This window comes from Rana temporaria, chromosome 6 (genome assembly GCF_905171775.1).
Source record: "Rana temporaria chromosome 6, aRanTem1.1, whole genome shotgun sequence".
In the NCBI taxonomy this organism is placed as follows: Eukaryota; Metazoa; Chordata; class Amphibia; order Anura; family Ranidae; genus Rana; species Rana temporaria.
In genome coordinates, this window is record NC_053494.1 from 211,498,808 (window position 1) to 211,521,812 (window position 23,005).

General features: G+C 47.2%; 1 protein-coding gene across 1 annotated transcript in view; it reads left to right on the forward strand.

Annotated features, from left to right (window-relative positions):
• Nucleotides 1-13,337: 13,337 nt before the first annotated feature.
• Nucleotides 13,338-23,005, forward strand: part of LOC120944238 (C-X-C chemokine receptor type 2-like) — a 36,359-nt gene continuing 26,691 nt past the window's right edge. The window contains exon 1 of the mRNA XM_040358214.1: nucleotides 13,338-13,458. The gene's annotated coding sequence lies outside the window, so the exon portion shown is untranslated. The remainder of the gene's footprint in view (nucleotides 13,459-23,005) is intronic.

The following is a 23,005-nucleotide window of genomic DNA, read 5'->3' on the forward strand; positions in this document are numbered from 1 at the left end:
GGATCTGCACGGCAAGGCTTCACTTTCTGATTCCCTTACCGAAGATGGCGGCTCCTCCACCCAGAGCCGAGAGACATATTGTCTTCGGGTGCCGACGTCGCGGGCGCCCTGTACAGGTACTGTAAGTGTCCATATTTTAAAAGTCAGCAGCTGCAGTATTTTGTAGCTGCTGACTTTAAAGAACTTTTTTTTTTTTGCCGGAACTCCACTTTAAGGCAAGCCGAGGTCAGGATGGATGGAGAGCAAGCGTGGTCAGGATTAGCCTGGGTCAAACACAGGAATCAAGCTGCTGCCCTTATAAAGGCCATTTGGCACCACCATTAATGGCAAGCAGGCACACGTATTTGCGCCAAGCACTTGCGATGAAAACTACGCCGGCGGCCTCCGGCGCAAGGCGGGCCAATTTAAATGGGCGTGTGCCATTTAAATTAGGCGCGCTCCCGCGCCGGACCTACTGCGCATGCTCCGTTTTTTAACTCCCGCCGTGCTTTGCGCGCCGTGATGTCATTTTTTTGAACGGCGACGCGCGTAGCGTACTTCCGTATTCACGGACGGCTTACGCAAACGACGTTAAATTTTTAATTTCGACGCGGGAACGACGGCCATACTTTAGACAGCAATACGTTTGCTGACTAAAGTTAGGGCACCAAAAAAAACGACTAACTTTGCGACGGGAAACTAGACTAGCGGCGACGTAGCGAACGCGAAAATCCGTTGTGGATCCGCCGTAACTCCTAATTTGCATACCCGACGCTGGTTTACGACGCAAACTCCCCCCAGCGGCGGCCGCGGTACTGCATCCTAAGATCCGACAGTGTGAAGCAATTACACCTGTCGGATCTTCAGGCTATCTATGCGTAACTGATTCTATGGATCAGTCGCATAGATAGAAACAGAGATACGACGGCGTATCAGCAGAAACGCCGTCGTATCTCATTTGTGAATCTGGCCCTTTATTGTTAAACCCACTCTTCCAATTGGTGAAGGTTCTGAATCTCTTATTTGACTACAGGTTTAGCGCAATATTCTGTTTGGGGAGGGTCATTTCCCAACCCCCTCCCCCCAAAAAAGAGGGCTAGAGTATGTTTGGTGTGTTAGTGTGCATTGCTGGGCTGGGCGTTGTTCACACCAGGTGCGTTGATCTGCGCTCATCAATCCACAGTCAATGCAAGGATACAGAGAAACAAATTGTTATTTTAGGTGCCCATTTTTTTGCATAGAGTTAAATGAAGTTAAATGTATCAGCCGCACAGGGAGTGCATTGTTTTTAACAAGCCGGCCCAAAGACATGTATTGTAGTAGTAAACGACAACCACTGATCATTGTTGTATCAGAACAAGAAGCACAGTCCAAGTATGTAACCAGCAAATATGAGTGTAGTATACAGTATGGCCCAGATTTACAAAGCACTTGCGCCGACGTATCTCGAGATACGCCGCATAAGTACAAATATGCGCCGTCGTATCTGTGTGCCGGACTCAGAAACTAAGATACACCTGAAAATAGGCTTCATCCGACCGACGTAACTTGCCTACGCCGGCGTAGAGTGGGCGCATATTTACGCTGGACGTATTTGGCACTCCCATTGATTGTCTATTCACATATGCAAATGAGGGAGATACGCTGATTCACGAACGTACGTACGTCCGACGCAGTGCACATAAAGGCATACGTCCGGCGTAAAGTTATGCCCCGTCCCGTCGTATATTACGTAGTTAACGTAGGACGTGAATATGACTAGGCGTAGGTTACGTTCACGCCGTAGCAAGTGATCCGACGTATCTTAGGCAGTTGTTCCCGTGATTGTGAGCATGCGCACTGAGATGCGCCCACGGGACGGCGCATGCGCAGTTGGCGATACGTATCTGTCTGGCACTCGGCCCATCATTTGCATGGGGTCACGCCTCATTAGCATGGCTCACGCCCACTTCCACCGACTTACGCCTGAGAAACCCAGCGCAGATTTGGGAGGAAGTGCTTTGTGAATTCAGTGCTTGCCTCTCTGCGCTGCGTCGCCGTAGCGTAAAGGAGATACGCTATGGCGGCATAAATATGCGCCAGTGTCTGTGAATCTGGGCCTCAATATATATATATATATATATATATATATATATATATATATTAAATGGATTGGAGTAACCCTTTAAATTACTCTTATACTTGCAGTCATGGCCATCCTAATGCAAGGGCCACTCCTGGGCACTGGTACATGGGGGGTCCCCACAATAATCTTGCATTACATCATACTTGCCAACTGTCCTGGATTTGCTGAGACAGTCACACTTTTTACTAAACTTTCCCGATATGGTCGTGTCCCGGGAAGCATCTCAGAACCTATACTGTGCCCTCCTGATCGAAGTGTTGTGCCCTTCTGCATTCCCCCCTGTACTGTGCCCTTTTATATATAGAATGTTTTCCTTTTGTAAAATCGATTTTTTTTTAATGAATATGGACCGGATTCACGTAGATCGGCGCATCTTTAGAGCGGCGTAGTTTATCTTATATGCGCTACGCCGACGTAACATAGAGAGGCAAGAACAGTATTCACAAAGCACTTGCTCCCTTTGTTGCTCCCTTTGTTGCGCCGGCGTAACGTAAATTGGCCGGCGTAAGCCCGCCTAAATCAAAGTAGGAAGGTAGTGGGCGTGATCTATTAAAATGAACCATGACCCCATGCAAATGATGGTCCAAACGAACGGCACATGCGCCGTACCGTGGACGCATCCCAGTGCGCATGCTCTGAATCACGTCTAAAATACTCCATAAGATACATCGAATCACTGCCTACGACGTGACGTAAGCTACGCCCAGCCCTATTCACGTAGTCCTACGTAAACGACGTAAAATTCGACGGCTGTTCCGTCGTCCATACCTTTGCATGGGATGCGCCTCCTTTAGGTGGAATAACTTAATGCCGGACGTACGCCTTACGTAAACGGAGTATATTACAGCGACGGGCGCAAGTACGTTCGTGAATCGGCGTATCTCGGTCATTTGCATATTCGACGCGTAAATCAAATGGAAGCGCCCTTTGCGGCCAGCGTAAATATGCGCCCAGGCTCCGACGGCATAGGAAACTTACGTCGGTCGGATGAAGCCAAATTTCAGGCGTATCTTGTATTAAGAATCAGGCGCATAGATACGACGGCGCATCCGTGCGCTTACGCGGCGTATCAGTAGATACGTTGGCGTAAGTGCTTTGTGAATCCGGGCCTATATGTTTAATTCTATTAACGTTTTATACTTTATTTCTTGAAAGTAAGGCCCAGATTCTCATACATTAGCGCTGCTCCTGGGCAGCGTAATGTATGAGCTCTACGTTTCACTGCCGCAGGTCTACAGGTTTAAATCCTGATTCTCAGAACACTTACCTGTAAACTTGCGGCGGTGAATCGTTAGATTGCTCGGCGCAAGCCCGCCAAATTCAAATGGGGCGGGCACCATTTAAATTAGGCGCGCTCCCGCGCCGAGCGTACTGCGCATGCTCCGTCGGGTAAATTACCCGACGTGCATTGCGCTAAATGACGTCGCCCCAACGTCATTTGCCTAGATGTATACGTAAATGGCGTCCAGCGCCATTCACGGACGTCTTACGCAAACGGCGTCATTTTTATTCAATTCGACGCGGGAACGACGGCCATAGTTAACATTGGTTGCGCCTGCTAATTAGCAGGGGCAACCTTACGCGTCGGGTACGCTACGCAAACGACGTTAATTCGCTGCGTCGACCTCGCGTATGTTCGGGAATCGCCGTACTTACTTCATTTGCATAGACGACGGGGAAAAGCGACGATGCGACACCTAGCGGCGGGAAAAAAAATTACTTTTAAGATCTGACAGCGTAACAGCCTTATGCCCCGTACACACCATCACTTTATGTGATGAAAAAAAATGACGTTTTTAAAAACGTCACTTTAATTGACTGTGTGTGGGGGAAAACGTCGTTTTATGTCTTGTAAAAAACGACCAAAAAAAATTGAAGCATGCTTCAATTTTATGTGTCGTTTTTCAAAAGTGCACTTTTTACTTCACATAAATTGACCGTGTGTAGCAAAAAACGTCGTTTTGTAAGACGTTTTTTCATCCACGCATGCCCAGAAGCTACTTCAATGGTAAAACGTGGTGGAACGTAACCTCACTTTGCAAGAACATTGTGAGAAAAACGATGGTGTGTAGGCAACTTCGTCTTTGAAAATTGAAGTTTCAAAAACGTCATTTTTTACTTCACAGAAAGTGTCGTTTTTTTTCATCACATAAAGTGATGGTGTGTATGCGGCATTACGCTTGTCAGATCTAATGGGTACCTATGCGCAACTGATTCTAAGAATCAGTCGCATAGATACCCGGGGCCAGATGAGGAGTTACGACGGCGCTAATGGTGTTGCGCCGTCGTAACGCCTTCGAGAATCTGGGCCTAAGTGTGTAAATTGGGGCAAGCTGGTAGGGGCCCCAGTGCATTACTTTGCCCAGGGGCCCATGATGCTATTAAGACGGCCCTGCCTGCAGTATTTTCAAATATGCAAAACAAATAAAAACCTCATAAGAAGAGGAAGTCATACTTTATGGTTTTTGCGCAATTTTCAAAGCATCCGATGGTTACAGAAGACGCGGCTGGTCTGGGTGCCGGCCCGGCGGGGATTAAGTGTTGCGTTATGTTATCAGACTCGGCACCTGTTGGTGAGGGACAGTCCCTCGTCTGCTTTGGTAATTCAGGTGTCTGCAATCATTGCAACACAAAAGGAAACTGACTCGAGCACTACAGGTCTGTAAATGGGATAGCGATACGGATCGTGTCACATCATGAATTGGAAATAAAAAAATTATTCTTTATAGGAAGCAATAGAACGATATTACCAAATACAGCAAATCTTTATGGGATTATACGTTCATTTTCATAACCAGCAGCTCGGTGTCTGTAGTCTTCAGAGCAGGACTAATGGTGCTTTGAGGGGAGATCCTACCCTGATCCCCAATCATACAATCCTCCCAGGAAGTGTAATCCCCTCCCCAAGATATTCACACTAACCCTCCTTGTTACACTTACATACCCGGTAACCCTACTGCTAACCTTCTCTGTACACCTAAGACAGACCCTTCCTGTAACCCTAACACTAACCCTTCCTGTAACCCTAACACTGACCTTCCCTGTAACCCTAACACTAACCCTTCCTGTAACCCTAACACTAACCCTTCCTGTAACCCTAACACTGACCTTCCCTGTAACCCTAACACTAACCCTTCCTGTAACCCTAACACTAACCCTTCCTGTAACCCTAACACTGACCTTCCCTGTATCCCTAACACAGACCTTCCCTGTAACCCTAACACTAACCCTTCCTGTAACCCTAACACTAACCCTTCCTGTAACCCTAACACTGACCTTCCCTGTAACCCTAACACTAACCCTTCCTGTAACCCTAACACTAACCCTTCCTGTAACCCTAACACTGACCTTCCCTGTATCCCTAACACAGACCTTCCCTGTATCCCTAACACTAACCTTCCCTGTATCCCTAACACTAACCCTTCCTGTAACCCTAACACTGACCTTCCCTGTATCCCTAACACTAACCCTTCCTGTAACCCTAACACTGACCTTCCCTGTATCCCTAACACTAACCCTCCCTGTAACCCTAACACTGACCTTCCCTGTAACCCGAACACTAACCCTTCCTGTAACCCTAACACTGACCTTCCCTGTATCCCTAACACTAACCCTTCCTGTAACCCTAACACTGACCTTCCCTGTATCCCTAACACTAACCCTCCCTGTAACCCTAACACTGACCTTCCCTGTATCCCTAACACAGACCTTCTCTGTAGCCCTAACACTAACCCTTCCCTGTAACCCTAACACTAACCCTCCCTGTAACCCTAACACAGACCTTCCCTGTATCCCTAACACAGACCTTCTCTGTAGCCCTAACACTAACCCTCCCTGTAACCCTAACACTAACCCTCCCTGTAACCCTAACACTGACCTTCCCTGTAACCCTAACACTGACCTTCCCTGTATCCCTAACCCTCCCTGTAACCCTAACACTGACCCTCCCTGTAACCCTAACACTGACCTTCCCTGTAACCCTAACCCTCCCTGTAACCCTAACACTGACCTTCCCTGTAACCCTAACCCTCCCTGTAACCCTAACACTGACCCTCCCTGTAACCTAACACTAACCCTCCCTGTAACCTAACACTAACCCTTCCTGTAACCCTAACACTAACCCTTCCTGTAACCCTAACACTGACCTTCCCTGTAACCCTAACACTGACCTTCCTGTAACCCTAACACTAACCCTCCCTGTAACCCTAACACAGACCTTCCCTGTAACCCTAACACTGACCTTCCCTGTAACCCTAACACAGACCTTCCCTGTAACCCGAACACTAACCCTCCCTGTAACCCTAACACTAACCCTCCCTGTAACCCTAACACTAACCCTTCCTGTAACCCTAACACTGACCTTCCCTGTAACCCTAACACTGACCTTCCTGTAACCCTAACACTGACCTTTCCTGTAACCCTAACACAGACCTTCCCTGTAACCCTAACACAGACCTTCCCTGTAACCCGAACACTAACCCTCCCTGTAACCCTAACACTAACCCTCCCTGTAACCCTAACACTAACCCTCCCTGTAACCCTAACACTGACCTTCCCTGTATCCCTAACACTAACCCTTCCTGTAACCCTAACACTGACCTTCCCTGTAACCCTAACACAGACCTTCCCTGTAGCCCTAACACTAACCCTTCCTGTAACCCTAACACTGACCTTCCCTGTAACCCTAACACTAACCCTTCCTGTAACCCTAACACTAACCCTTCCTGTAACCCTAACACTGACCTTCCCTGTATCCCTAACACAGACCTTCCCTGTATCCCTAACACTAACCTTCCCTGTATCCCTAACACTAACCCTTCCTGTAACCCTAACACTGACCTTCCCTGTATCCCTAACACTAACCCTTCCTGTAACCCTAACACTGACCTTCCCTGTATCCCTAACACTAACCCTCCCTGTAACCCTAACACTGACCTTCCCTGTAACCCGAACACTAACCCTTCCTGTAACCCTAACACTGACCTTCCCTGTATCCCTAACACTAACCCTTCCTGTAACCCTAACACTGACCTTCCCTGTATCCCTAACACTAACCCTCCCTGTAACCCTAACACTGACCTTCCCTGTATCCCTAACACAGACCTTCTCTGTAGCCCTAACACTAACCCTTCCCTGTAACCCTAACACTAACCCTCCCTGTAACCCTAACACAGACCTTCCCTGTATCCCTAACACAGACCTTCTCTGTAGCCCTAACACTAACCCTCCCTGTAACCCTAACACTAACCCTCCCTGTAACCCTAACACTGACCTTCCCTGTAACCCTAACACTGACCTTCCCTGTATCCCTAACCCTCCCTGTAACCCTAACACTGACCCTCCCTGTAACCCTAACACTGACCTTCCCTGTAACCCTAACCCTCCCTGTAACCCTAACACTGACCCTCCCTGTAACCTAACACTAACCCTCCCTGTAACCTAACACTAACCCTTCCTGTAACCCTAACACTAACCCTTCCTGTAACCCTAACACTGACCTTCCCTGTAACCCTAACACTGACCTTCCTGTAACCCTAACACTAACCCTCCCTGTAACCCTAACACAGACCTTCCCTGTAACCCTAACACTGACCTTCCCTGTAACCCTAACACAGACCTTCCCTGTAACCCGAACACTAACCCTCCCTGTAACCCTAACACTAACCCTCCCTGTAACCCTAACACTAACCCTTCCTGTAACCCTAACACTGACCTTCCCTGTAACCCTAACACTGACCTTCCTGTAACCCTAACACTGACCTTTCCTGTAACCCTAACACAGACCTTCCCTGTAACCCTAACACAGACCTTCCCTGTAACCCGAACACTAACCCTCCCTGTAACCCTAACACTAACCCTCCCTGTAACCCTAACACTAACCCTCCCTGTAACCCTAACACTGACCTTCCCTGTATCCCTAACACTAACCCTTCCTGTAACCCTAACACTGACCTTCCCTGTAACCCTAACACAGACCTTCCCTGTAGCCCTAACACTGACCCTTCCTGTAACCCTAACACAGACCTTCCCTGTAGCCCTAACACTGACCCTTCCTGTAACCCTAAGGCCCTGTACACACGCTCGAACATGTCCGATGAAAACGGTCTGCGGACTTTTTTAATCGGACATGTCTGCTCGGAGATTTTGGTCTGATGGCTGTACACACCATCAAACCAAAATCCCCGCGGACAGACAGCGCGGTGACGTGGCTGTGACGTTGACGCCGCCACGTCCGCAAACCAGGAAGTAAAATGCGGGAGATTTCGGTCTGCTGGTTAAGCGTACTAACCAGCGGACATGTCGGACGGACGGGTTTCCATCGGACATTTCTCCTCCGGATTTAGATCCGATGGCTGTACACACCATCGGATCAAAATCCGCGCGGAAAACATCCACGGTGACGTATCCGCGCCGTCGCCGCGACGATGACGCGGCGACGATGGAAGGTAAATACTTCCACGCATGCGTCGAATCATTCCGACGCATGCAAGGGATGGGGATCGGACGGACTTATCCGGTGAGTCTGTACAGACGACCGGATAAGTCCGACGGACAGGATTCCAGCGGATAGATTTTGTAGCATGCTACGAAATTTTTATCCGCTGGAAATCCGTCGGCTGTATTTTTATCCGCTGGAAAATGTCCGCTCGGGCCTACACACGACCGGATCTATCCGCTGGAACTGATCCGTGGATAAATCCCAGCAGATAGATCTGGTCGTGTGTACGGGGCCTCACCCTTCCTGTAACCCTAACACTGACCTTCCCTGTAACCCTAACACTGACCTTCCCTGTAACCCTAACACTGACCTTCCCTGTAACCCTAACACTAACCCTCCCTGTAACCCTAACACTGACCTTCCCTGTAACCCCTAACACTGACCTTCCCTGTAATCCTAACACTAAACCTTCCTGTAACCCTAACACTGACCTTCCCTGTATCCCTAACACTAACACTGACCTTCCCTGTATCCCTAACACTAACCCTTCCTGTAACCCTAACACTGACCTTCCCTGTAACCCTAACACTAACCCTCCTTGTATCACTAACACTGATCTTCCCTGTACACCTAACACTGACCTTCCCTGTATCCCTAACACTAACCCTTCCTGTAACCCTAACACTGACCTTCCCTGTATCCCTAACACTAACCCTTCCTGTAACACTAACACTGACCTTCCCTGTAACCCTAAGGCCCCGTACACACGACCAAACATGTATGCTGAAACTGGTCCGCGGGCCAGTTTCAGCATACATGTTTGGTCGTGTGTAGGCGCGAGCGGGCCGAATTCCAGCAAACATTTGCCCGCCGGGCCTTTTCCCAGCGGGCAAATATTCGTGGACGTGTTTTAAAACCGTTCGCTGGAATCCTGCCCGCTCGGACATGTACGGTCGTCAGTACAGACCTACCGTACATGTCCAGGCGCCCGCCGTCCCTCGCATGCGTCGAATGACTTCGACGCATGCGTGGAAGCCTTTAACTGGCAGGCCCGCCCACGTCGCCGCGTCATCGTCGCGGCGACGCCGCGGACACGCCCCGCGTATTGTTTACGCGCGGATTTCTGTACGATGGTTAGTACAGCCATCGTACAGAAATCCCCGGGCAGACATGTACGGTGAAAACGGTCTGGCGGACCGGTTTCATCGTACATGTTTGCCCGTGTGTACGCGGCCTAACACTAACCTTCTCTGTACACCTAACACTGACCTTCCCTGTAACCCTAACACTGACATTCCCTGTAACCCTAACACTAATCCTCCCTGTAACCCCTAACACTAACCTTCTCTGTGCACCTAACACTGACCTTTTTCTGTACACCTAACACTGACCTTCCCTGTAAACCCTAACATCAACCTTCCCTGTGAACCTAACACTAACCCTCCTTGTAACCGTAACATTAACCCTCCCTGTAACCCTAACACTAACCTTCCCTATAAACCTAACACGCATGCTTCCTATAACCATAACAGTAACCTTTCCTGTAAACCTAACACTAAAGCCTCGTACACACGATCAGTCCATCCGATGAGAACGGTGCGTTGTCATAGGTTAACCGATGAAGCTGACTGATGGTCCGTCGTGCCCACACACCATCAGTTAAAAAAACGATCGTGTCAGAACGCGTTGACGTAAAACACAACGACGTGCTGAAAAAACGACGTTCAATGCTTCCAAGCATGCGTCGTCTTGGTTCTGAGCATGCGTGTTTTTTTAACCGATGGACGTGCCTACAGATGATCGTTTTTTTCCCATCGGTTAGGAATCCATCGGTTAAATAGGAATCCATCGGTTAAATTTAAAGCAAGTTGGCTTTTTTTTAACCGATGGTTAAATAACCTATGGGGCCCACACACGATCGGTTTGGACCGATGAAAACGGTCCATCAGACCGCTGTCCTCTGGTTAACCTATCGCGTGTACGAAGGCCTGACACTCCCTGAATCCCTAATACTAACTCTTCCTGTAATCCCCCCCAAAAAAATCTTCACTTTAACCATCTCTGTAAGCCTGAGGCCCCATACACACCATAGAATCCATCCGCAGATAAATCCCAGCGAATGGGTTTCAGCGGATAGATCCTATGGTGTGTACACTCCAGCGGATCTTTTTCCGCGGATATTTCTCCCCTGGGATGGATTCCAGCAGATCGAATATTTGCTGACATGCACAACAAATCCATCTGCTGGAATCCATCCCAACGGATGGATCCGCTCGTCTGTACAGACTCACCGGATCCATCCGTCCAAAGGGATTCCCCGCACGCGTCGTAATGATTAGACGCATGCGTGGAATTCCTTATATGACAGCGTCGCGCACGTCACCGCGTCATAATCGCGGCGACGGCGCGACACGTCATCGCCAGAGGATTTCGGCGCGGATTTCAATGCGATGGTGTGTACACTCCATCGCATGAAAATCCGCCGAAATCCTCGAGAGGATTTATCCGCGGAAACGGTCCGCTGGACCGTATTCGCGGATAAATTCTCTCGTGTGTATGGGGCCTTACCCTCCATGTAACCCCAAATCCACTGCAGTGTTAGCAAAATCTATTACAGTGTGTTCTGCTGATCTCGTTGTTACTGTTCTGGAACTCTCTGTATAATTAGAGATGTGTATTAGTAGAATTTTTTTAAAAATTCCGAAAGCCCCAACAGCTATTCAAAACAGGAAATAAAGTTGTCAGCGTCATCGTGTTTTTGTTGTATATTTAGGACCTAATTTCAGAATAAAGTTCATCGGACAATAATGAAGGAGTCAGGCAAATTCTGGATAATTTGGCCTTGTAATAGTATATACTGTATAGCACAGCGGTCTTACTCCCGGGTCAGTTATGGCCAGCTGGTTACCATAGATCAGATCCTACAATCAGGAGACCTGAGAGGCAAGAGCAGTATTCACAAAGCACTTTGCTCCCTAAGTTACGGCGGCGTAGTGTAAATGGGCCGGCGTAAGCCCGCAAAATTCAAATTTGGAAGGTAGTGGGCGTGTTGTATTAAAATGAACCGTGACCCCATGTAAATGAATGGGCGAATGAACGGCGCATGCGCGCGCATGCTCAGAATCACGTCGCATATACTCCCTAGGAAACGACGGCTCAATGCGTACGACGTGAACGTAACCTACGCCCAGCCCCATTCACGTACGACTTACGTAAACGACGTAAAATACGACGGCTGTTCCCGACGTCCATACCCTAACATGACTTACCCCTGCTTTAGGTGGGATAACTTTACGTCGGACGTACGCCTTACGTAAACGGCGTAGCTTACTGCGACGGGCGCAAGTACGTTCGTGAATCGGCGTATCTAGGTCAATTACATATTCGACACGTAAATCAATGGAAGCGCCCCTAGCGGCCAGCGTAAATATGCACCCAAGATACGAAGGCATAGGAGACTTACGTTGGTCGGATGGAGCCAGAATTCAGGCGTATCTGGTTTCAAGAATACGGCGCATAGATACGGCGGCGCTTCCGTGGACTTACGCGGCGTATAAGAAGATACGTTGGCGTAAGTCCTACGTGAATCTAGCTCATAGTGCAGGGCTCGACAAATCTTGGGCGCCAGGGCGACTAGAAATGGTGTCCTGGCGACTTGGCTTGGAAGGTGGGCAAAACATTTTTTTTTTTTTGTGAGCTGCCTCCATCTGGTGGTGAGCCATTGGTATTACAAGTTATTACCACCAGATGTGAGCTGGGGCCATCTGATGGTGGCCGTTGGTATTACAAGTTAAGCATTACAAGTTAAACAGCAATTCTAATGTCATTTTTCACTATTTTCACTGCCATCTTCTTCCCTCTAATTAGAACCCCCAAACATTATATATATTTTTTATCCTAACACCCTAGAGAATAAAATGGCGATCATTGCAATACTTTCTGTGACGCCGTATTTGCGCAGCGGTCTTACAAGCGCACTTTTTTGGGAAAAAATTACACTTTTTTTAATTAAAAAATAAGACAACAGTAAAGTTATCCCCATTTTTTTAAATATTATTAAAAGATAATGTTACGCCGAGTAAATTCATACCCAACATGTCACGCTTCAAAATTGCGTCCGCTCGTGGAATGGCGACAAACTTTTACCCTTTAAAATCTTCATAGGCGACGTTTAAAAAAATCTACAGGTTGCATGTTTTGAGTTACAGAGGAGGTCTAGGGCTAGAATTATTGCTCTCGCTCTACCAATCGCGGTGATACCTCACATGTGTGGTTTGAAAACCGTATACATATGCGGGCGCTGCTCACGTATGTGTTCGCTTCTGCGCGAGCTCGTCGGGACGGGGCGCGTTTTCTGGCTCCTAACTTTTTTAGCTGGCTCCTAGATTCCAAGCAAATTTGTCAAACCCTGTCATAGTGTATGTGATAATAAATGGCTTCATATGATCACTATCCTTAAATAACATAGACAGTTTTTTTTAGCAATGCCAACGTTTCGCGATTTCCAGGGCACTTTTGAGCACAACTGGTAAAAGCCATCATCCAAAAAAGAAAAAGCGACTGTGACCCTTTGACCTCCCCATTTGTATAGAATTGAAATGCTGCATGTTGTTGGTTGAGGTGACCCAATCTGATGAGAGTCAGGGATGGTGCCAATAAGATAAGGAGATAATTACCAAGAAGTGGTCAGACCTCTCTGTAGGAAGAGATTAAATTTGCCCCCCCCCCCCCAACACCCGCAGACCCAGACTGAACCCTATAAGAAGAGAAGCTTTTTCTAGTTCCTGGAGCTCGTCGTTTTCTTCTGCACTCCCTAAAAGAGAAGACAAAGTTGTGAAACTCAAGTTCCTCTTCCTAAGTTTGTCTTTCCAGTAGCGAGAGGAACATCTGCAGCAGCTGGACATCCTCACACCAGGTAAGGGCCAATTCTCCTAATACTTTGCGCTAAAATTGTATTATTCGTTATTTATTTTGTGTTTTGTAAAAACGATTTATTTATATGGTACGGGCACAACCAGCACCGAGCCAACCCTGTCATGCCATGTTGTAGAAGAGCTTACAATTGAAATGAACCTGTGGCATTCCCGGGTTGAATGGAAGTCAAATAACCGGCTGGTCTGAGTGTCCTTGGAAAGGGAACCCAGGACCTTGGCGCTGTTAACAATTTTGGCTAAGCCACCGTCCTACAGTTTATCACAAGGCGCAGGGCCGCCATCAGGGGGGTACAGGCAGTACACCTGTAAGGGGCCCGGAGGTCCCCAGGGGCCCGGATTGCAACCCCCTTTTTTTTTTAGGGGTCCGGAGGTCTTTATTAAAGGCCCAATTTTTTTTAGAGGTCCCCAGGGCCCAGGATGGCAACCCCCCCTTTTTTTTATTTATTTTTTATAAAAAAAAAAAATGTAATATATTTTTATTTTATTTTTTATTAAAGGGACAATTTTTATTTTTTTTAGGGGTCAGGAGGTCCCCGGGGGCCTGGAGATCCCCAGGGCCCCGGATGACAACCCCCTTTTTTTTTATAAAAAAAAATATATTTTTTTATATATATTTTATTTCTTTTATTTTTTATATATATATATATTATATATATATATATTATATATATATATATATATATATATATATATATATATATATATAAAATATTATTATTATTAACGGGCCCAGAATGGAAACTCCCTTTTTTTTTTAGAAATGTCTATTTTTTTTTTTATATATTTGTTTTTATTTATTTTTGATTAAAGGGCCCAGAGGTTTATTTTATTTTTTACTAAAGGGCCCAGAGGTCCCGGATGGCAACCCCCCTTTTTTTGTAATTTCTTTTTAAAAAAAATAATAATAATTTGTATGTACTATATATATCTCAGAGGTCCCCAGGGCCCCAGATGGCAACCCCCCTTTTTAAAAAAAACAATATATATTTTTTTTATTTTTTTTTCATTAAAAGGGCCCAGAGGTCCCCCTTTTTTTTATATATATTTTTCTTTATTTCTTATTTTTAAATTTGTGGCAGCCACCCCCCCCCAGCCCATGCCTTAAGCTGTGTAAGGGGCCCCATAATTCCTGATGGCGGCCCTGACAAGGCGTGCGCACATGGTGTACCAGGTGTGCTTGGGCACACCCTAATCACCCCGTGGTTAGACCCTTGATATTTTACCAAAGCTCCCTAATGGGGCTCCTAAAAATATAGTTAAAGAAATAAATTGTAAAAAATAATAAAAAATAAAAACTACCGACACCGTTCAACGCTCTACTGACACCATCAGTATAAATGCACACACATGTAGGGCTGCAACTAACGATTATTTTCATAATCGATTAGTTGGCCGATTATTGTTTCGATTAATTGATTAATCGGTTAAGTGTGGTGTATAATTAAGTTAAAGCAATTATTTTTTATTTTTTTTAACATTGTAGCTGCTGACTTTTTAAAAAGGACACTTACCTGTCCTAGGCGCCCGCGATGTTGCCCCCCCCCCCCCAAGGGCGATCCCTCGATCGTTGCAGGTTCCGGCGCCGCCATCCTCACTAAGGGAAACAGGCAGTGGAGCCTTGCGGTTTCACTGCCCATTTCCTAATGCGCATTCGTGAGTCTCGCGGCGCTGTATGAATGCTCTCTGGGATACACACAGGGCCAAATTCTCAAAAGAGATACGCAGACTTAACTGCTGTTCAGCCTGCGTATCCCTGTGCCTAACTTTGGAAACGATTCTCAAAAGGCTTTTTCCAAAGTTAGGCAGAAAATCTGACATGTGTCAGATTTTAGGATGCAGTACCGCATCCGCCACTGGGGGCATTTCTCATTGAAATGCAGCTTTGCGTATGCAAATGAGGACTTAAGCAGATTTTCAAAGCATTTCAGCACTTTGATTTCTGCGTAAGTTCCGAATTTGCCGGCGCAAAACTAGGGCTGGTTTTATAATGTGGAAAGTTAGTCACACATTGTAAAGGCCCATTCCAGCGACGGCATTTGGTATGCATTCCCGAGGGAGAACTCCACGGCAATTTTAAAATTCAAAACCGGCATGGGTTCCCCCCCAGGAGCATACCAGGCCCTTAGGTCTGGTATGGGTTGTAAGGAGACCCCCCCACGCCGAAAAATTGACGTAGGGGGTCCCCCTACAATCCATACCAGACCCGTATCCAAAGCACGCTACCCGGCCGGTCAGGAATGGGAGTGGGGACGAGCGAGCGTCCCCCCCCCTCCTGAGCCGTGCCAGGCCGCATGCCCTCAACATGGGGGGGTTGGGTGCTCTGGGGCAGGGGGGCGCACTGCGGGCCCCCCCACCCCAGAGCACCCTGTCCCCATGTTGATGAGGACAGGACCTCTTCCCGACAACCCTTGCCATTGGTTGTCGGGGTATGCGGGCGGGGGCTTATCGGAATCTGGGAGTCCCCTTTAATAAGGGGGCCCCCAGATACCGGCCCCCCACCCTAAGTGAATGGATATGGGGTACATCGTACCCCTATCCATTCACCTGGAGGCAAAAAGTAAAATGTAGTAAACACACAACACAAGGCTTTTTAAAATAATTTATTATTCTGCTCCGGATGCCCCCCCTGTCTTCGTTATTAGCTCAATTACCAGGGGGGGCTTCTTCTTCCACTCTCCGGGGGTCTTCTCCGCTCTCCGGGGGGGGGGTTTCTTCTTCCGCTCTCCGGGGGGGGGCTTCTCCGGACTCCGGGGGGCTTCTTCCATCTTCTCCCCTCTTCCGCTCTTGACTCGGCGAACCCCGGTTCTTCTGCAGCTCTCCGGTGCCTTCTTCTTCAGCGCTGGCTGCCTGCTATGTTTGTGTGTTAGCTCAATTTCTAACAGGCAGCCGGCGCGGTCTTCTGTGACGCCAGGATGACAACCCCCTTTTTTTTTATAAAAAAAAATATATTTTTTTATATATATTTTATTTCTTTTATTTTTTATATATATATATATTATATATATATATATTATATATATATATATATATATATATATATATAAAATATTATTATTATTAACGGGCCCAGAATGGAAACTCCCTTTTTTTTTTAGAAATGTCTATTTTTTTTTTTTATATATTTGTTTTTATTTATTTTTGATTAAAGGGCCCAGAGGTTTATTTTATTTTTTACTAAAGGGCCCAGAGGTCCCGGATGGCAACCCCCCTTTTTTTGTAATTTCTTTTTAAAAAAAATAATAATAATTTGTATGTACTATATATATCTCAGAGGTCCCCAGGGCCCCAGATGGCAACCCCCCTTTTTAAAAAAAACAATATATATTTTTTTTATTTTTTTTCATTAAAAGGGCCCAGAGGTCCCCCTTTTTTTTATATATATTTTTCTTTATTTCTTATTTTTAAATTTGTGGCAGCCACCCCCCCCCAGCCCATGCCTTAAGCTGTGTAAGGGGCCCCATAATTCCTGATGGCGGCCCTGACAAGGCGTGCGCACATGGTGTACCAGGTGTGCTTGGGCACACCCTAATCACCCCGTGGTTAGACCCTTGATATTTTACCAAAGCTCCCTAATGGGGCTCCTAAAAATATAGTTAAAGAAATAAATTGTAAAAAATAATAAAAAATAAAAACTACCGACACCGTTCAACGCTCTACTGAAACCATCAGTATAAATGCACACACATGTAGGGCTGCAACTAACGATTATTTTCATAATCGATTAGTTGGCCGATTATTGTTTCGATTAATTGATTAATCGGTTAAGTGTGGTGTATAATTAAGTTAAAGCAATTATTTTTTATTTTTTTTAACATTGTAGCTGCTGACTTTTTAAAAAGGACACTTACCTGTCCTAGGCGCCCGCGATGTTGCCCCCCCCCCCCCCCAGGGCGATCCCTCGATCGTTGCAGGTTCCGGCGCCGCCATCCTCACTAAGGGAAACAGGCAGTGGAGCCTTGCGGTTTCACTGCCCATTTCCTAATGCGCATTCGTGAGTCTCGCGGCGCTGTATGAATGCTCTCTGGGATACACACAGGGCCAAATTCTCAAAAGAGATACGCAGACTTAACTGCTGTTCAGCCTGCGTATCCCTGTGCCTAACTTTGGAAACGATTCTCAAAAGGCTTTTTCCAAAGTTAGGCAGAAAATCTGACATGTGTCAGATTTTAGGATGCAGTACCGCATCCGCCACTGGGGGCATTTCTCATTGAAATGCAGCTTTGCGTATGCAAATGAGGACTTAAGCAGATTTTCAAAGCATTTCAGCACTTTGATTTCTGCGTAAGTTCCGAATTTGCCGGCGCAAAACTAGGGCTGGTTTTATAATGTGGAAAGTTAGTCACACATTGTAAAGGCCCATTCCAGCGACGGCATTTGGTATGCATTCCCGAGGGAGAACTCCACGGCAATTTTAAAATTCAAAACCGGCATGGGTTCCCCCCCAGGAGCATACCAGGCCCTTAGGTCTGGTATGGGTTGTAAGGAGACCCCCCCACGCCGAAAAATTGACGTAGGGGGTCCCCCTACAATCCATACCAGACCCGTATCCAAAGCACGCTACCCGGCCGGTCAGGAATGGGAGTGGGGACGAGCGAGCGTCCCCCCCCCCTCCTGAGCCGTGCCAGGCCGCATGCCCTCAACATGGGGGGGTTGGGTGCTCTGGGGCAGGGGGGCGCACTGCGGGCCCCCCCACCCCAGAGCACCCTGTCCCCATGTTGATGAGGACAGGACCTCTTCCCGACAACCCTTGCCATTGGTTGTCGGGGTATGCGGGCGGGGGCTTATCGGAATCTGGGAGTCCCCTTTAATAAGGGGGCCCCCAGATACCGGCCCCCCACCCTAAGTGAATGGATATGGGGTACATCGTACCCCTATCCATTCACCTGGAGGCAAAAAGTAAAATGTAGTAAACACACAACACAAGGCTTTTTAAAATAATTTATTATTCTGCTCCGGATGCCCCCCCTGTCTTCGTTATTAGCTCAATTACCAGGGGGGGCTTCTTCTTCCACTCTCCGGGGGTCTTCTCCGCTCTCCGGGGGGGGGGTTTCTTCTTCCGCTCTCCGGGGGGGGCTTCTCCGGACTCCGGGGGGCTTCTTCCATCTTCTCCCCTCTTCCGCTCTTGACTCGGCGAACCCCGGTTCTTCTGCAGCTCTCCGGTGCCTTCTTCTTCAGCGCTGGCTGCCTGCTATGTTTGTGTGTTAGCTCAATTTCTAACAGGCAGCCGGCGCGGTCTTCTGTGACGCCAGGGTCTTCTGGTCTTCTGTTCTTCTCCCCTCTTCCGATGTTGCCTCGTCGCCTGTTGTCGCTGTAATGATGGAAGCGCGCCTTGCATCCCATTTATATAGGCATCACCGTCCCATCATGCTCCGGTAGGTACCCACGTGGTGGGTGCCTACCCACGTGCACCCACCACGTGGGTACCTGCCGGAGCATGATGGGACGGTGATGCCTATATAAATGGGATGCAAGGCGCGCTTCCATCATTACAGCGACAACAGGCGACGAGGCAACATCGGAAGAACAGAAGACCAGAAGACCCTGGCGTCACAGAAGACCGCGCTGGCTGCCTGTTAGAAATTGAGCTAACACACAAACATAGCAGGCAGCCAGCGCTGAAGAAGAAGGCACCGGAGAGCTGCAGAAGAACCGGGGTTCGCCGAGTCAAGAGCGGAAGAGGGGAGAAGATGGAAGAAGCCCCCCGGAGTCCGGAGAAGCCCCCCCCGGAGAGCGGAAGAAGAACCCCCCCCCCGGAGAGCGGAGAAGACCCCCGGAGAGTGGAAGAAGAAGCCCCCCCTGGTAATTGAGCTAATAACGAAGACAGGGGGGGCATCCGGAGCAGAATAATAAATTATTTTAAAAAGCCTTGTGTTGTGTGTTTACTACATTTTACTTTTTGCCTCCAGGTGAATGGATAGGGGTACGATGTACCCCATATCCATTCACTTAGGGTGGGGGGCCGGTATCTGGGGGCCCCCTTATTAAAGGGGACTCCCAGATTCCGATAAGCCCCCGCCCGCATACCCCGACAACCAATGGCAAGGGTTGTCGGGAAGAGGTCCTGTCCTCATCAACATGGGGACAGGGTGCTCTGGGGTGGGGGGGCCCGCAGTGCGCCCCCCTGCTCCAGAGCACCCAACCCCCCCATGTTGAGGGCATGCGGCCTGGCACGGCTCAGGAGGGGGGGGGACGCTCGCTCGTCCCCACTCCCATTCCTGACCGGCCGGGTAGCGTGCTTTGGATACGGGTCTGGTATGGATTGTAGGGGGACCCCCTACGTAAATTTTTCAGCGTGGGGGGGTCTCCTTACAACCCATATCAGACCTAAGGGCCTGGTATGCTCCTGGGGGGGGAACCCATGCCGTTTTTTTCTTTGAAAATTGGCATGGAGTTCTCCCTCTCAGGAATGCATGCTGAGCGACGCTGACATTTTTTTTTATAATTATTTGTTTTCCCGGCGCGTCTTTTTTTTTCACCCGTCGCAACTTTAGTGTCCCGTCGAAATTCTCAAAGCCGACCGGCGTTAATTACGTTCGCGCGCTGCACGTCGGGAAAATTACGTCACACGCATGCGCAGTACGGCCGGCGCGGGAGCGCGCCTCATTTAAATTTTAAACGCCCCCAGGAGAGGAGGACCGCCTTACGACGGCGGCACTTAAGTTACACAGCGTGTAATTTCTACCTAAGTGCTTTGACGATCAGGCACTTAGGGCCATATTCTGAGTAAAGTTACGATGGAGTAACTCAGGATACTCCATCGTATCTCCCTTTTTTGGCCCGTGTATCTATGCTCCTGATTCTCAGAATCAGTTTTGCATAGATACACTTAAGATCCGCCATCTGTAAGTCACTTACACTGGCGGATCTTAAATGCAATGACGCCGGCCGCCGCTAGATGGCATTTAAGTGAAGGAGTCATTTGCGTATGCAAATGATCCTTCTACGCCGATTCACGAACGAGTTCGCGTCGCGTAACCGTCGCTAACGTCGTTTGCGTAAGCGGAAACTTACCCCTGCTATATGAGGGGTAAGTTTCCGCAAGTCTCGCGTAGGCCATGTTACGGATGGCGTCGGGTCCCCGTCGTGTTTTTTCGTCGGATACGTCGTTTACGTAAGTCGTTCTTGAATACGACTTTACGTCAATGACGCACACGTCGGCGTCATTGACGTTTTCCGCCGAGAACTGGAGCATGCGCACTGGGCTTTTTGCAGCCCGGCGCATGCCCAGTTCTTTTGTATCGGGGGCGCGCTTCATTTGAATAGAAGCCGCCCCCTTGGAGATCCGCCAGGCTACGCCGGGACACTTACACTCCGCTGTCCCAACTTATGGAGCAAGTGGTTGGGGAATACAACACCTGCTCCAGTAAGTTGGGACAGCGGAGTGTAAGTGCCCTAAGCGAAGCTAGCGGAGATTTACTCAGAATATGGCCCTTAGGTAGAAATTTTAAGTCAGTGTAACTTAACTGCTGAAATTTAAGTTACGCAGACTTTTTGAGAATTTGGCCCACAGTTCCCAGAAGGCAGGCAGCGCGCCCCATTCCCCAGAAGACAACGCGAGGATGAAGACCAGCTGCGGACTAGGAAGAGGCAGATTAGGAACATCCGCATAGCAACAGCAATTTCTGGTAAGTAAAACATTTTTTTTTTTTTTCAATTTTTTTTTTTTTATCCAGAAAAAAGTTTATTGAAGCACAAGTAAAAACTTAAAGCGGTAGTTCACCCACAATCCCATGATGTTACCATCGAGACAGGCATTGTAGCGCGAGCTACAGTATGCCTGTCCCGATTTTTTTAACCCCGTACTCACCTCGTAGTCGTCCATCGTAGATTCCGGCTCCCGCGGGGAATGGGCGTGCCTATGGAGAGGGAGGATGATTGACGGCCGGCCCTGGCACGTCACTCTCCCCGAAGACAGCCGGAGTAGGTCTCGGCTCTTCACGGCGCGTGCGCACAGGCTATGCGCACGCGTCGTGAAGACCAAGCCTATTTCGGCTATTTCCGGAGAAGCGTGACGCGCCAGAGCCGGCCGTCAATCATCCTCCGTCTCCAGAGGCACGCCCATTCCCCGGTATCTTCGATGGACGACTACAAGGTGAGTATGGGGGGAAAAAATTCGGGACAGGCATACTGTAGCTCGCGCTACAGTGCCTGATTTAAAGGTAAAAGAAAAAATTTTTTTTTTTTTTACTGTCGATAGGGTGAACCCCCGCTTTAACTTACGCTTAAACATAAGTCGGCTTAGATTCTGAGTTAGGTCGGCTTATCTACTTATCTACTGATAAGCCGGCCTAACTCTTACTGAATCTACCTAAAAATCTCTAATCAGCTCTGAGAATAAACAGACAGAAGAGATATATATTGTATATACTATTAGAGGAGATCAATTTTTTTTTATTTAAAGAAAAAAAAAAATTACGTTTTTCTGATTTTCAAGCAGAACTGTAATATATTATTATATGCTGGCCTTCAAAAAAAATAAAAAATTTTAAGAACGTTCGTTCTATTTTCTAATCGTCAGTTGGGTCAAATACGGCATTCGTTTTCAGCCACAGTGACGGGTAAATTTAGAAATATTATAAAACTTCTTGGTCAAAAAAGAACAAGTCCACCTTGGTTGTGGGGGAAATTGCATCCAACTTGTTTGTGTGAAGGAAGTAATCTGCTACAAAAAAAAAAAAAAAAACATTTGGTAGAATTTTGTTTCATTCGTTTTTTATTTTACCGTGTTTGACTTTCTAATGATAGTGGGGTCAAATCAATTTACATTTTTGTTATTTTTAGGTGACTTTTTTGCAATAAAATATACATGTTTATTATGAATTCAGTGTAATTTTAATACTAATGGGCCACCCTTGAACAACCTTCACTTTCCTTTTTTCTTGTTCCCAATTTCCTAGGGGGGGGGGGGGGGGGCAATTCCTCTATCCAACTTGTTTGTGTGAATGAAAGAATCTGCAAAAAAAAAAAAACGAGAAAATATTTTTTTTTAATTAGTTTTTATGTTTTACCGTGTTTGACTTTCTAATGATAGTGGGGTCAAATCAATTAACATTTTTGATATTTTTAGATGACTTTTTGCAATAAATATACATGTTTTTTATGAATTCAATGTAATTTTGATACTGATGGGCCACCCTTGAACAACCTTCACTTTCCTTTTTTCTTGTTCACAATGTCCTAAGGGGGGGGGGGGGGGTTCCTTTATCCAACTTTGTGTAAATGAAAGAATCTGCAAAAAAAAGAAAAAACAGAATCAATTTACATTTTTAGATATTTTACTTTAGTTTTTTAGATTACATTTTTTTAAGTTGTTTTTATTTTAGATTACTTTTTTGCAATGAAATGTACCGTATTTATGGGCATATAACATGCACAGGCGTATAACACGCACCTTCATTTTAAAAGGGAGGTTTCAGGAAAAAAAAATTTTTTTAAATAAAGAACTTTGAAGCAAAATAAGGGTCAGTGCCATCAATGCAGCTTGATCAATGCCCATCCGCAGCCTCACAATTGCCCATCAATGCAGCT